This window comes from Vigna unguiculata, chromosome 3 (assembly GCF_004118075.2).
Source record: "Vigna unguiculata cultivar IT97K-499-35 chromosome 3, ASM411807v1, whole genome shotgun sequence".
In the NCBI taxonomy this organism is placed as follows: Eukaryota; Viridiplantae; Streptophyta; class Magnoliopsida; order Fabales; family Fabaceae; genus Vigna; species Vigna unguiculata.
The window spans coordinates 14,219,626-14,231,546 of record NC_040281.1 but is presented as its reverse complement, the minus strand read 5'-3'; positions in this window follow the sequence as shown (position 1 = coordinate 14,231,546).

The window sequence follows — 11,921 nt, the reverse complement described above, 5'->3', positions numbered from 1 at the left end:
AATTTCCAGTAGGGATGTTACACATGATCTTTGGACCGAGGTAGTATATGCTGCATACTATTTGGTCAACCGTTCTCCACATTCAGCACTTGACTTCAAAGTTCTAGAAGAGATTTGGTTAGGTAATCCTGTTGATTATTCCAATTTAAGAATTTTTGGATGTCCTGCATATGCACATATTAATAGTGGAAAATTAGCTCCAAGAGCTATTGAGTGCATATTTCTATGTTATGCATTTGAATCTAAGGGGTATCGTTTATGGTGCTCTGAATCAAAGTCTCAAAAGCTAATTCTTAGCAGAGATGTAATTTTTAATGATGATGCATTATTATCTTCTGGAAAACCGTCTTTTCTGTCTTCTACCAATACAACTAATATGCATGGTACGAATGAGAAAGTGGAGTTTGAATTCAAATCTTCAGACCCTGGTATTGATGTCCCATCTTCCTATACAAATGAATCCAATATTGATGATCTTCATGATGATAGTGAATGTGATGATAGAACCACTTCTCTTATTCAACAATAGGGATATGATTATTCTATTGCTCGGGACAGAGCTAGAAGACAAATCAGAAAGCCAGCCAGATACACTAATGATTATTTAACTGCTTGTGCATTATCAATTGCACAAGAGGTAAATGATGGTGTTGAGACTGTCAACTACACTGAACTTGTTTCTTGTGTTGAGTCTTCTCAGTTAGTGGCTAGGGGCTATGAATGAAGAAATTTAGAGTCTTTATAAAAACAAGCCTAAAGACAAACGACCATTAAAGTGCAAATGGATCTATAAGAAGAAAGATAGCATTCCCGGGGTTGAAAATGCAAGATGCAAAGCACGACTAGTCGTTAAAGGCTTTAATCAAAAGGAAGGAATTGACTTTAATGAGATATTCTCATTTGTTGTTCGTCATACTTCCATTCGTGTTTTTCTTGCATTTCTTGCTTTGTTTGATTTGTAGTTAGAGCAACTAGATGTAAAGACAACACTTTTACTTGGAGAGCTGGAAGAAGAAATTTACATGGAATAACTAGAGGGATTTATTGTTTGTGGAAAGGAGCATTTTGTTTGTCGTTTGAAGAAATCTTTATATGGCCTCAAGTAAGCACCCAGGCAATGGTATAAGAGGTTTGATTCTTTCATGATTAGGCAAGGTTACTACAGGAGTCAATATGATGACTGTATTATTTTCAAACATTCCAAGATGGATCTTTCTTATACTTGTTACTATATGTTGATGATATGTTAATTGCATCACGTGACAAGTTTTCTATAAGGAAACTAAAAACTCAACTGAGCAATGAGTTTGAAATGAAAGAATTAGGTGCAGCAAAGAAAATTCTTGGTATGGAGATTTGCAAGGACTGTCAAGCTGGTAAAATTGTTTTTATCTCAACAAAGGTATATTGACAAAGGACTTGATAGGTTTAATATGAATGATTGTAAATTTGTTTCTACTCCACTTACTGCACATTTCAAGTTATCCTCAAATCTTTGACCAGACACAAAGGAAGATATGGAGTATATGTCACATGTTCCTTTAGGACAAAGTTTGTTATGCGTTTCCTGTCAATTTTTCACCTCATTTTCTATTGAGTTTTCTTTATGTCAGAATATGTGGTTCTCATTCAATTTCTAAAGTCACACGTTACTTAAGCACTAATTATTAATTATTACTCCGCTTAAGTTTTAAAGACTCTTCATATGACCTATTTACTACTTAAGTTTTGAAGACTCTTCATATGGCCTATTTACTAGTTAAGTTTTGAAGACTTTTCTTATGGTCTATTTATTGGTTCAGTTTTGAAGCCTATAAATAACGTCTACATGACTTGAAAAAGAATATAGAAAAACATTTAGAGAAACACACTTTGTAATATACACTTGAGTGTATTTTGGTGAGAATTCTTGTTCCCATTCAAAAGCTTTGTACTCTTTTTCCATAGTGAAACTTTGTTCATTATCGTCCCGTGATTTTTCTTCTTACATTCAAAAAAGATTTTTCACATAAATCCTTGTGTGTTATTTCTCTCGTTCTTTTACTTACTTCTCTTTAATTTTCAATTGTCACGATTTTGTACTTCCGGATTGCTCCATACCATAACACTTTATTCATAACCAAGACTAGAAAGAAAAAACACTATAAGATAAAAAATTATGATTGTTATAAATATTAGTTGAATGTTATGCCTACTGGTAGTTTAGAAAATGTGGATAGTGTGGGATTGGGTGATGATTGATTCTTATCACGGGAATGTTCAACGCTTACTTTACTTTACTTACAATATTCAAAATTTAATAGTATATTTTTCTGATAACCTCTTTCATCATTAAAACAACATATGTTAATGAAATCTTTTTCTAATTATATGAATTTTATAAATTAACCATTACCAAATCATAATCATGGAAAAGTTTTTATGATGATTTTATCAATAATAATATTGAATGAAATAAAATTAAATAATTTCTTAATTTACCCGTTAACTTTGAATTTCTATCAAAGTCGAAATATTGTAATCACATCATAAGTACTTTTAAAATTATAAATAAAATGGTAGAGAGAAAATACTCACATGAGATATTTCTTTTATTTAGAGTATAATAAATACGATGAATAAAAAATTACAACCATTACATCCCTTCTCTGGAACAGTATTAAAGAATAGTAACACAAATTTGTTGCAAGATTTAAAATATACTTTTGTAAAATAGGGTGTGCGTAAGCTAATATATTTTTTAATTAGTAATCTCAAAATTTATTTTACGTGGAAGATATATATTATCTGTACCTTTTGGAAGATATATACTCACATTATTTTTTCAGTTTTATTTTTTATACAAATTTTTATTAAAATAAGTATTTCATCAATTTTATCTTTTAAGCGTTTTTTTTAAATTTAATTTTTTTTTACGATCTAGCAGTATTTTAAACTTAATTCTTTTCTTCATTAAGAAATTATCTATAAAATAAATAAAAAATTATTTACAATAAGATTATAAAAATGATTTATATTTAATTTTATATTTAAAGTAATAATAATAATATTTTTATTATTTTTTATTATAAAATGAACCCATGTATTTTTCACTTTTTTTTATGGAGAGAATACATCAACTTATATAATAGTTAATGTAATTTGCTATCACATATTCACTCTCGTTAACGTGTTAAAACGACAGCCAAATATATCTTTAATTATGTGAAAGATATATACAGCACTCCGTTTTTGTACACACTTTCTTTTTTTAATTTTATTTTTCAAGCAATTTTTTTTTTCAAAATTTTAAATAACTATTCCTAATAAAAGAAAAACTATATAAATAATAAATTATTTATCTAAAATCAAAATTTTAAAAAATATTTATTTTTATAATTATACTTTTATAGAATTTATTTTATAATTTAATAACAATTTTATTTACTCATTATTATAAATTTTTTTAATATAATAAGAAAGAAATTATAAATATATATATATATATAAAAGGTGATTTAATATATATTTATTTTCTATTTAATTTGAAAGAGTTGTTTCACTTGATAAGACATCAAATGATTTGTTAATTATTTTGAAAGATTAATTTGTGTAAAAGACTATTATATATACTAGTGTAAACACAGGCGCTATCGCGCCTGTGTGTACGCATTTTTTGAATTATATTAATAATTGATGATATTGTAATGTTATTAATTTAATAAACAAAATAACAAAATAAAAGTATATTTATAAAAAATAAAATAAAATGTACGGAGAAAATAAGAGAAAAATAACTGTTGATGAATAGTAAGAGAAAAAAAGAAAAAGGAGATAAGTAAATAATTTTATAAAAACTTGTAAAAGTAACCGTTAATTTTTAAAAATTTAATAAATAATTAAATTATAAAGGGTAAAGTTGGAATTATGAAATGTGGACACAAAAGAGGGAATCCCCTTTATATATAGTTATATATATATATATATATATATATATATATATATATATATATATATATATATATATATATATATATATATATATATATATATATATATATATTAGTTTTTGTTACAACTACACAAACTCCACCAGATGAACTAAGTTTTCACTAATTTCTGTTTTGCTACCTTTTTCCTAGTTGGATTTTTGTGTGTGGAAATGCAGACCGGGTTGTTCCATCCCGTATAAGACTTTTTCTTAAAAAACAATTTTATTGACAAAGCTTTCAATGTTTAATAAATTGGAAAATTTAACAAGTTCACAAAATTAAGCAAAGACTTTATGAAGTTGAATGATAAATTGATAATTCATAATTTTCATCATATTCCACTAATAGAAAATCCTTGATTAGAAATCAATTTTAGAAACCAAAAATAGTTAGTTATTATAGTCATCAATTTAGATACAAATTTACAAAACTAAAAATTATTGGTTACTAAAATAGTCACGAATAAAAAATTATAATTGGTTACTAACTTTGTGAATAATTAATTAGAGACTAATTTAAAAAATAATTTATTTAGTAGCCAAAACCTTAGTAGCTAATTTTTAGTGTTAATTTTCTTTAGTAGCCAAAACCTTGGTACCTAATTTTAAAAACCAATTTAGTGACTAATTATAAATTTTATTCATAATAGTGACTATTTTAGTAACCTATAATTTTTAGTTTTCTAAATTGGTATCTAAATTGGCTACTATAGTTACTAAACATTATTGGTCACTAAAATGGGTTACTATTTAAGAGCTTTCTTGTTGTGTTCATATTCGTACTTTGATACACACGATGTATTATTCAAATGTTAATACATTAAAAAATACATAACACTTGTTTTTTCCACTTATACAAGAATTTGGAACATTCATGCAGAAGTCCAGAAGGAAAGTAACCAATATACACAATTAAAAGTTTTTTTTATGCAGACCATAAGTCAACCTCTGCGAGTTGTGGGTTATGCGGGCTAGGCTACCCCTCATTTTTTCGACGAGCCTACGAGCTAACCTGCCAGGCCAAGCCCACATTGCCACCCTTAGCTCCTTTTACAATTATAGATAGGTCACTCTTTGACCATATGAAAATATCTCCATTTTCCATGGCATACATAAATCAATATAACTGTTAACCTTGTTGCAGCCACTTATCACTACAACTTCGTCTCTTTTTTTTATTTGTTTCTTCTTCCTTACAATGCTTGTCCTCACACCCGTTGCACATCTTTCTTACCACAATACCATCATTTCGGTTTATGTTTTTGCCTACTTCATTCTCCTTCACCTCCTCTAATATTCGGTTATTGCTTCCAGAATTCAACTTGGTAGGGACGACCCTATCGTGATGGTAGTTCTCCTCACTAAGATGGGCAAGTTCATGTTCATATTGTTTTGTGCCAACTCCCTCCATATTTGATTCTCCATAGTCAGACTCTTTACTCTTTCTTGAAGCATCCAATTAAGCTTCCCCAAGCGTTTGAATCTCCTTGTCTTTTTCTTTGAGTTTCTTCTCCACGACCTCGTGTATCGCCTTCAATAACATTCTTCATTGCATCACTTTTTTTCACATCGAGCTCCATCCACACACTCTCTGTATGTTGCACGATGAAATGGTAGTTCTCAAATATCATATTGTGTTTTAGCTTGGCCATGTTTGTGTCCAAGTTTGTCATCTTGACATCAAAATCGCTGCCACCTTTCCCGCCTCGTGCGATTGCAGCACCTCTTGTTGTAACTCCTCAATTTTCTTACTATTCTCCACACCATCACTTCACAAACTGTCAAGCTCAACTTTGAACTTGTTGAGCTCTTCCTTTCTAACTACATTCTCATTCACCAATTCATCACGCTCTTGTTGGAATACTGTAATTTTTATTGTTGATTCCTTACTGTTAGTGAAGGATTAGTGACAAACTAATGTTGTAGTTAATTAACGAGGGACTAGACACAACATAATATTGTAGCTAAGTTGAAGCTAATTAGTGCGGGACTACACACAACCTAATATCGCAGCAAAGTTGTAGCTAATTAGCAAAGGACTAAACACAACATAATATTGTGGCTAAGTTGAAGCTAATTAGTGAGAGACTAGACACAACATAATATCGCAACTAAGTTGTAGCTAATTAGTAAGGGACTAGACACAACATAATATGATAGCTAAGTTATAGCTAAGTTATAGCTAATTAGTTAGGGATTAGACACAACATAATATGGTAACTAAGTTATAGCTAATTAATTATAGTTTGAGTAGAGTGTATCATTTGGTTGCTAGTCCCTTCCAAAATTAAACTTTTAGCTACAAAATGATTTTGTTGCTAATCCATAACTAAGAAATAAAATTTCTAGTTAAAAAACAAATAATATCCAAAATATTCTATAAAGAATGAATTTATTACAGAAATATTTAAAAAGAATCATTGTATTAACAAATTATCAAAATATACTTTATTATTATATAAATTAATATTTTATTTTTAAATTACATTTATTATATATGTTTTTTCTTTAAATGATAACTAACATTTAACTAATAAAATAATTTGTTTTCATTTAAATATTATTATAAAAAGTATTAAAAGAATTCTTATTAATTATATTTGAAATGAATTTGTTAATTATTATTTTTAATTATTTATTATCTTGTACGTATTTTTTATATTTTATATCACTACAAAAAAGTTTGGTTTTAACAAAGGTTGACTAGTGGAGGTTTTGAAATCCTCTAGTAATACATATGCGTAACAAAGGTTTCTAAAACTTCTACTATGTTATGTGAGTTTTTAAAATAATCCCAATAAATTTCATTTATATACTCTTATTTTCACAAACCCTTTTTTCATTTTTTGAAAACTATAAAATTTTCCTCTCTTTCATTTTGCCCGGCATAACCTAACATTTATTTTGAAATGGATAATGATATAGTGACATACAAGATTTGACTACTTCTCTTACAACCATACATGGCAGGTAAGTGTGTATTTTTTAATTGAAAATCATTTTAACGTTGGAGGTTTTGAAATCCTCTAGTAATACATATGCGTAACAAAGGTTTCTAAAACTTCTACTATGTTATGTGAGTTTTTAAAATAATCCCAATAAATTTCATTTATATACTCTTATTTTCACAAACCCTTTTTTCATTTTTTGAAAACTATAAAATTTTCCTCTCTTTCATTTTGCCCGGCATAACCTAACATTTATTTTGAAATGGATAATGATATAGTGACATACAAGATTTGACTACTTCTCTTACAACCATACATGGCAGGTAAGTGTGTATTTTTTAATTGAAAATCATTTTAACGTTGGCAGGAGGTAGAGAAGAAAGAGAAAGGAAAGGGGTTTGAACAAAGTGGGTTTCAGAAAGGTTGAACGTCTTGAATTCATCTCCTTCTTCAAGTCCTCTTCTTCTTTGACTCTTCTTCTCTAACGCCTCTTCTTCTTCAATCTCGCGCGAAGCTCTTGAACCCTTGTTGTTGGTGTTGACTATATTGTTGTTGTTGAAAGCTTTTTTGTTTCTTTTCAAATCCTTATTGTTGGATCCTGCATTTTTGAAACCCAACTCACTTGTTGAAAGTCGTCTTCATCTTTGAACCCCTCTTATTGAAAGCTTATTAAATCGTGTTCAAGTTCCAATTCCACGTAAATTTTGAAAACCCTAAACCTAATTTTAATTTTTTTCGTCTATTTTCAATTGGGGTTTTTTATCGCCCCTTTTTTTGGGCAACTTCGGTCGTTTGTTTCAAAAGAGTGGTATTGGTTGATTCGTAAGCACTTTATCGTTACGTTTTGCCTACAATGGTTATTTGTTCGTGTCTGTTAATAACATGGTCAATGATGGACACCATGGTAGTAGTCAATTCAAAGTCCATACTTTTTTTTACATGTTTAGCTATCAAATTTTTTGAATGTGAAATACACATATTTTGGGTTTGCACTTATATATATATATATATATATATATATATATTTTGGTTACTATTAAATGTAATCGAAACATATTTAAAGAGTGGTACAAATGTTGATGCAAGAAATGTTGTGAATTTCTGAACAAGATGAAAAAAAAAATGAAAAACACATAACATAGGTTAACACTTATTTGGCCCCTAGTTCACACTTACGTTTCATACTGCACTTATATGTTATTCTCACCTAAAATGCTTTAGCTATTCACGATTACATGTACATAAAAAAGACAATGACTCAAAATATTTTGTTCAAAAAGTTGTGAATTTCTGACCTTGATGAAAAAGTCAAAAACAGATCATGTGGGTTAACAATTATTTGGCCCCTGGTTCACACTTATGTTTCATATTGTATTTATATGTTATTCTCATCTAAAAAGACGGCAAGTGCTTTAACTATTCATGACTGCATGTACATAAATAAGGCAAGGACTCCAAAATTATAGTTCAAAATGTTGTGAAATTTTTACCATGATGAAAAAGTGAAAAACACATAATGTGGGTTAGCACTTATTCAGCCTTTGGTTCACACTTTGTTTAGTACCTCACTTATATGTTATTCTCACCTAAAAAGAGGATAAGTACTTCAACTACTCACGGTAACATGTACACAAATAAGGTAAGGACTCCAAAATTATTCTTCAAAATGTTGTAAATTTCTGACCATGATGAAGAAGTGAAAACCACATAACGTGGGTTAACACTTATTTGGCCCCTGGTTCACACTTGCGTTTCATACTGCACTTATATGTTCTTCTCACCTAAAAAGAGGACAACTGCTTTAGCTAGTCATGATTACATGTACATAAATATGGCAAAGACTATAGAAGTATTGTTCAGAATGTTGTGAATATTTTACAATGTTTAAAAAGTGAAAAACGCATATCGTGGGTTAGCACTTATTTGACCCTGGCAAATTTACATAATGTATTTCATGTTTCCCAGCTAAGAAAATACATTGCAAGTCCAGACCATGTACTAGAGGCGGATGACGTACAAGTGCGAGAGAATTTGACAATGCAAGCTGGACTGGTTCACATTCTTGATTCCCAAGTCAAACAACTGAGTGGTAAGGAGATAAAAACAGTTAAGGTGCTTTGGGATGAGGTAACACAAGAGATGACGTGAGAGATGAAGGACACCATGAAGAGAGCATATCCTCATCTATTTTCGGGTGAGTAATTTTTTTTTCTTTTTCGAAGGCAACAAATCTTTTAAGGAGGGGGGAATGTAAGAACCGACAAAAAAATTAAATAACTACATATTTAATTTAATATGGGAAAATGGAAGGAGTAATTAATGGGAATTAATTAAGGAAGTGATGATGTGGTAAAGTGATGGATTAAATGGTTGAGATCACTTTATTCAATTATGGGGACTTAGGTTCAAGTCTTAAGTGTGCCACTTGCATGTTATTTTCTTATTTTTAATTTTAAAGGTGATTTTCAATGTGGAATGCAGTTTATAATTAAAATATATGCATTTCTTGACAAGAAACATTGAATGGTTGAATGGTGTTTGCATGGTTTGATAATAGAAAGGTATGGAGTTCGAATTCTAGCTAAGGCAAAATATATGCTTCTTTTTACTTCTATTTTCTTTTATGCATTAGGAACCCTAGCAGATTAGAGAGAATTGGAATAGGCATAGGAAGCACCTTGGAGTGGCTGAGTTGGAGCAAAGTTAAGAATCTAATTAAATTTCTTTTTAGTATAACAATTAAGTCCCATTAAATTGAGGGTAGGTGTGGTAAGAGAAAAAGGGGGTAAATGGTGTGCAATGGTGTCATTGCATGGACTGCAGGGAAGAGAAAATTCAGAACACAAATCTGCATTAGAGAGGGAGCCATCACAAGAATTGGGTAGAGACACGGTGAGAATTATTTTGGAAGCAAAAGGAAAAGGTTTAAGCACAAAATCACTCAAGGGAAGCCTTAATCCAGGTTAGGGGAGTTCTTCTATATGTATGAATACTTTGTGATCATTTCGTGTCATATTATATGCTAAATTATACCTTGTATGATCATAATCGCCATGTTTCTGTGTTTCTGGAAAAATACCTAGAAACCGCTTGACGGCTTTGAGTGTACCGTCAGGCGATGCATGAGAACTAACCCATTCTGCTTTGAATTTTTGTTGTTGTTGCGATCAGTGGACTTGAAGTACTAAGTTCACATACCTTCGGGTTTGGGCTTGATGGACTAAATCCAATAGGGGTATGGGATGTGCTTGGTGGTGGGACGATTGATGGTCATGGAACTGTTTAGTTCTCGTCGACTAGTAATGGACGATAAGTCCTTAGTATGGTGATTACATACGTCGGACGCACGATGGACAAGGAACTGTTATGTTTCCGTCGGCTACTATTGGGCGAGAAGTCCATAGTATGGTGATTGTGTGTGTGCCTGAGTCCGAGCGAGGAAGGCTTGGATGTTTTGCTACAGGCGAGGGAGGCTTGGATGTTTTGCTACAGGCGAGGAGTCTGTGGGGTAGGACTATAAGCGGGATAAGCTCGTAGGGTCGGACCACGAAAGGGATAGTTTCGTGGGAGCATAGTAAAGTCCCAAGACCTAGTTTCATGCATATGACTCATGAAGGGCTATGAGATCAGGGATGGTAATTTGAAAGGATAAGATAAGTATGTAAAACCTTTTTGGGGATGAGTGTCATATTTATTTTATATATATGTGCATAGCTCACCCTATCTGTTTGCACGTGGCGAAGATCGGATAACTTGTTATTCGGGAGCAGATCATTTGACAGGTGAGTCAGGAGATGCTTGAGTTCAGAGAGCGAGATTACATGGGGACTTTGAAGATTTTTAATATTTTGATAGTTTCCATGTATTTGAAACAGTTTGCCATTCAGTTATTTTATAGTTTGTAATAAATTTTAAATCGCGAATAATTATAATGTGTGCGATTATATGGTTTTAAATTCTCGTGCTTTGGGAAAGTACTGATATAAATGAGGTGTGATAATAAATAAATATTTTCTTTCTTTTTCTCATTTAATTGTATTTTTTATTATTATTTTAAAAATAATATTCCTTAGGGGTGTTACACTTATTTAGCCCCTGGTTCACACTTTGTTTAATACCTCACTTATATGATATTCTCACCTAAAAAGAGGACAAGTACTTCAGTTACTCACGGTAACATGTACATAAATTAGGTAAGGACTCCAAAATTATTCTTCAAAATGTTGTGAATTTCTGACCATGATGAAGAAGTGAAAACCACATAATGTGAGTTAGCACTTATTTGGCCTCTGGTTCACACTTGTGTTTCATACTACACTTATATGTTATTCTCACCTAAAAAGAGGACAAATGCTTTAACTAGTTAGATTGCATGTACATAAATAAGGCAAGGACTCCAAAATTATTGTTCAGAATGTTGTGAATTTTTGACTATGTTTAAAAAGTAAAAAACTCAAATCGTGGGTTAGCACTTATTTAACCCCTAGTTCACACTTGCGTATCATACTGGACTTAAATATTATTCTCATCTAAAAAGAGGACAAGTGCTTTAACTATTCACGACTACATGTAAATAAATAAGGCAAGGAGTCAACATTATTCTTGAAAATATTGTCAATTCTGACCATGTTCAAAAAGTGAAAAACATACAACGTGTGTTAACACTTACTTGGCTCCTAGTTAACACATGTTTATCATACTGGACTTATATGTTATTCTAACCTAGAAAGAGGAGAAGTGCTTTAGTTATTCATGGTTAATACGATAAAAACTTCTTCAGCCATTTACAGTTACATGTTACTGATAATGTGAATCAGTCACAATCATGGTGCGACATGTGTAATCAACATTGACAAGTAATGCGCAATTCAAATTTCGTGGGTTGGCACTTAATAGCTTTAAACAAGGCACATAATGTTTACATTGAAATCAACAAACATGAGGGCACAAATTTACCTTCAACAATAGTCAAACTTTCCATAAACTTTTTTCATTGAACTTGT